Here is a 5000-nt window from a genome sequence, read left to right as displayed (position 1 = left end):
TTTGGAGGGTTTGGGGTGTCAGTTGGGGGGGAGGGGGTTGGGGAGGGGGGGGGGGGGGGGTGCGTGTTCTGGGGTTCGTCGTCTTATGATATCAGATCGAATATGAGAAACATAATAAAATAATAATAATAATAAAAAAAAAAATACATTCCGTTCGAACGAGCCGAATGTCATACTCATCGTCAGGCATATATATGGAGTAGTGACGGTTCGAACGTCGAACATTCAAAAATTGATGTTAGACGCGAAGTGACCGGATCAGTACTCTTGTATAACGAAAAAAATGTTATTATCGTTTTCATTTGTCGTCTTTGTTGCGTGTCTTCTGGCGTGTCTCTCGATTCGTCGTATCGCGTTATATTATACTTTACGTAGTGTAACAACCAAGTATGTACGTACGATTCGTCTCGACCGCTGGGGATATTCACTGACACACGTGAAAATGATAAAAAGATTCTTTTTCGTTCTGTAAAACTGTGCCGACCGACGGACGCACGTAGATCTCTCTGCCTCATGCGCTCTTCCTCTTATCGTCGTCGTCGTCGCTCTCGCTACAATCTATCCTCATGGAATAAATGTTGATTCATTGTAGTCGATCTGCGACGTCGCGACGATATGAGAAAACGTTAGAGACGGAGTTCTTAAAAGATTCAGTGTATTCGTATAGTGTGTATAATTTTTATATTATATATGAACGGTCGTTTCTAAAATTCTTTTTGTTAATTTTTACATTTATCATGTACAAAAAATACACAACCCGAGTATCGGTACGATCACTCAAACACCGGGCGTCGATCCCAATGTTTTACGATAATAATCGTTGAACAATACATACGTACACGTCGTGTGCGAAGTGTTATTTTGAAAAAAAAACTCGATCTCGTTTAGAACGTTCGAATTCGTGACCGTTATGTGTCATTATGTGAAGACGCCTCCGCCGCCGCCGCCGCCGCCGCCGCTGTCGTCGCGTTATATATTATAGCGCACGCACGCGCGCGCGCGTGCTTAAAGCGCGTTTGTGTCTCATATAAATTTTTATAAGAGTCAACCGTTAAAATCTATCGCGTCTAACGCGATCGACGATACGGTGAGACGCTCGTTTCATACTGTGCGTATATTGTACATGCATGCATAAGTTTGTGTGTATTTTATATGCGAATATGAAACGAGAAGAGTAATTGACGACTTCAACAAGTCTCGGTTAGCTCCCTGGTTGATCCTGCCAGTAGTTATATGCTTGTCTCAAAGATTAAGCCATGCATGTCTCAGTGCAAGCCGTATTAAGGCGATACCGCGAATGGCTCAATATATCAGTTTTGGTTCCTTAGATCTTACTCAGTTACTTGGATAACTGTGGTAATTCTAGAGCTAATACATGCAATCAGAACTCTGACCAGTGATGGGATGAGTGCTTTTATTAGATCAAAACCAATCGACGGAGGGCGTCTCGTCCGAAGTCGTTAATTTTGATGAATCTGGATAACTTTTGCCGATCGCATGGTCCAGTACCGGCGACGCATCTTTCAAATGTCTGCCTTATCAACTTTCGATGGTAGTTTCTGCGACTACCATGGTTGTCACGGGTAACGGGGAATCAGGGTTCGATTCCGGAGAGGGAGCCTGAGAAACGGCTACCACATCCAAGGAAGGCAGCAGGCGCGCAAATTACCCACTCCCGGCACGGGGAGGTAGTGACGAAAAATAACGATACGGGACTCTTTCGAGGCCTCGTAATCGGAATGAGTACACTTTAAATATTTTAACGAGGAACAATTGGAGGGCAAGTCTGGTGCCAGCAGCCGCGGTAATTCCAGCTCCAATAGCGTATACTAAAATTGTTGCGGTTAAAAAGCTCGTAGTTGCATTTGTGCGCCGCGCTGTCGGTGCACCGCATCCGCGGTGATACTGACACGTCTGCGGAGCATATCGTCGGTGAGCCGGCGGTAAAACGCCGGTTCAATATCAAAATCCTATCGCGGTGCTCTTCAGTGAGTGTCGAGATGGGCCGACAATTTTACTTTGAACAAATTAGAGTGCTCAAAGCGGGCTCAAAATGCCGCTTGAATATTTCGTGCATGGAATAATAGAATATGATCTCGGTTCTATTTTGTTGGTTTTCAGAACTCCGAGGTAATGATTAATAGGGATAACTGGGGGCATTCGTATTGCGACGTTAGAGGTGAAATTCTTGGATCGTCGCAAGACGAACATCAGCGAAAGCATTTGCCAAAGGTGTTTTCATCAATCAAGAACGAAAGTTAGAGGTTCGAAGGCGATTAGATACCGCCCTAGTTCTAACCGTAAATATGTCATCTAGCGATCCGCCGACGTTACTACAATGGCTCGGCGGGCAGCTTCCGGGAAACCAAAGATTTTGGACTCCGGGGGGAGTATGGTTGCAAAGCTGAAACTTAAAGGAATTGACGGAAGGGCACCACCAGGAGTGGAGCCTGCGGCTTAATTTGACTCAACACGGGAAATCTCACCAGGCCCGGACACCGGAAGGATTGACAGATTAATAGCTCTTTCTTGATTCGGTGGGTGGTGGTGCATGGCCGTTCTTAGTTGGTGGAGCGATTTGTCTGGTTAATTCCGGTAACGAACGAGACTCTAGCCTGCTAAATAGGCGTCGTCATTTAGGTGTGCTCGATTTCGGTCGAGCAACTCACTGGCGGCGTATTAAAATTCTTCTTAGAGGGACCGGCGGCTTCGAGCCGCACGAGATTGAGCAATAACAGGTCTGTGATGCCCTTAGATGTCCTGGGCCGCACGCGCGCTACACTGAAGGAATCAGCATGTTCTCCCTGGCCTAGAGGCCCGGGCAACCCGTTGAAACTCCTTCGTGCTGGGGATTGGGGTTTGCAATTATCCCCCATAAACGAGGAATTCCTAGTAAGCGCGAGTCATAAGCTCGCGTTGATTACGTCCCTGCCCTTTGTACACACCGCCCGTCGCTACTACCGATTGAATGATTTAGTGAGGTCTTCGGACCGACACGCGGTGGCTTCACGGCCGTCGGCGTTGCTGGGAAGTTGACCAAACTTGATCATTTAGAGGAAGTAAAAGTCGTAACAAGGTTTCCGTAGGGGAACCTGCGGAAGGATCATTAACGTAAATTATCAATCTCGAAAGAGTGCGATAATGAACGATAATAAAATTCTAAAACACAAATATCGACGTTCGGAATGTGTCGTTTCGATGCGAGGACGCGATTCTCACTCTCTCTCTCTCACACAGCAGTGTGTCCGAGTCAGAGTCCAGAGTCGTGTAACGCGTCCTATTCTGATATTTTTCGATGTCGATTTCGAGGAAAGTACGATGTGTTAACGCACATCGTCATCTTCAAATAAAATGTATATTTCTTTTTTTTTTTTTTTGTACTTTTTTTTTTTTTTAACTTTTTTTTTTTTTTTTTTTTAATTTTTTGAATTTTTCTCTGTATACTAAAAATAAGAGAAAAAAACAAAAAAAAAAATAAAAATAAAAAAAAAATAAACTCATATCACTGGCGTATAGAATCGTTCGAGTGATCGTAGAAATTATAAAAATAAAACAAATTAAAAACCATTACCCTGGACGGTGGATCACTTGGCTCGCGGGTCGATGAAGAACGCAGTTAACTGCGCGTCATAGTGTGAACTGCAGGACACATTTGAACATCGACATTTCGAACGCACATTGCGGTCCGTGGAGAAACATCCAGGACCACTCCTGTCTGAGGGCCGGCTGTATAAATATATAAACCACACTGTTCAATGTTTAATGTCGTAATGTCTATTATTTCGTAACCGACTCAATAGACTGACTGACGTTTCTCGAACATATGACGGTATCCGCGTTCGATGTGTTATATTACGTGTTTAAATATACTTAATATAAATCTCGTTCTCGGTCCGTTCAAATATAACAAATACGATGTGTATGTATGTTTACGTTTACATGCGTGTGTGTGTATATATTATTTATATTTTTATATACGCGTTCGTGTGTACGTTTACGTCACGGAGTTTCGTTATGCGACGTCAGAGAGACTGAGAGCGTCGCTCGTCGCCAGACGAGGAGCGCCCATCTCCGACCTTTCGATCGTTTCATTGAGTTGTTCTCGATCAAAGAGGGTAATCGGAGTTTAGGTGATCTCTTCGTCTCGTGATTATCGAGTACGTGCGTTTCTTTTGTTCATACTCTAATGTCAAAATTTCGAATACAAAAGCTCCGCGATCGTTACGACGTATACGAGACGAACGTGTTTATATGATGTGTAAATAAAGCGCGCTCGCATCGTTGAACGTGATGACATCGAAACATTCGTATATATATATATTGTATATATATCGAGTAGGCGGACTCGACGTCCGAAGAGCGCGTCGACGCCGACGTCGGAACGATCGGAATGAAAATTCTCTCTCGTCTCGACGAAAGCGGCGCCGTCGCGTTGACGGATATCGCGTCTGCCTCGTTTTTTTTATCGTTGGCCTCAGATCAGGGAGGATCACCCGCCGAATTTAAGCATATTAGTAAGCGGAGGAAAAGAAACTAACCAGGATTTCCTTAGTAGCGGCGAGCGAACAGGAAATAGCCCAGCACTGAATCCCGCGGTTGTAACGATCGCGGGAGATGTGGTGTTCGGGAGGTATCGCTTTCTCGTCGTCGCCACTCCTGTCCAAGTTCGTCTTGAACGGGGCCGTTTTCCCGTAGAGGGTGCCAGGCCCGTAGCGACGGAGCGAGACGGCGAGAGGTACGCTCCTCAGAGTCGGGTTGCTTGAGAGTGCAGCCCTAAGTGGGTGGTAAACTCCATCTAAGGCTAAATATTACCGCGAGACCGATAGCGAACAAGTACCGTGAGGGAAAGTTGAAAAGAACTTTGAAGAGAGAGTTCAAGAGTACGTGAAACCGTTCAGGGGTAAACCTGCGAAACTCGAATGAACGAACGGAGAGATTCATCGTCATTCGACGGCGTACGGGCGCGGCGCCTCGATGTCTCATACCTCCCCTCGCGGGAA

General features: G+C 45.4%; 2 non-coding genes across 2 annotated transcripts; both read left to right on the top strand.

Annotated features, from left to right (window-relative positions):
- Positions 1-1206: 1206 nt before the first annotated feature.
- On the top strand, positions 1207-3109 carry LOC125076387. The gene has a single exon (XR_007120354.1). It is a non-coding gene; the product is annotated as a small subunit ribosomal RNA (ribosomal RNA).
- A 459-nt stretch (positions 3110-3568) lies between these two features.
- LOC125076385 lies at positions 3569-3725 on the top strand. Its single transcript, XR_007120352.1, has one exon. It is a non-coding gene; the product is annotated as a 5.8S ribosomal RNA (ribosomal RNA).
- Positions 3726-5000: the final 1275 nt, after the last annotated feature.

Source organism: Vanessa atalanta, unplaced genomic scaffold, assembly GCF_905147765.1.
Source record: "Vanessa atalanta unplaced genomic scaffold, ilVanAtal1.2, whole genome shotgun sequence".
NCBI classification, from domain to species: Eukaryota; Metazoa; Arthropoda; class Insecta; order Lepidoptera; family Nymphalidae; genus Vanessa; species Vanessa atalanta.
The sequence above is the reverse complement of the archived record's forward strand: the minus strand, read 5'-3'. Positions and strand labels throughout refer to the sequence as shown.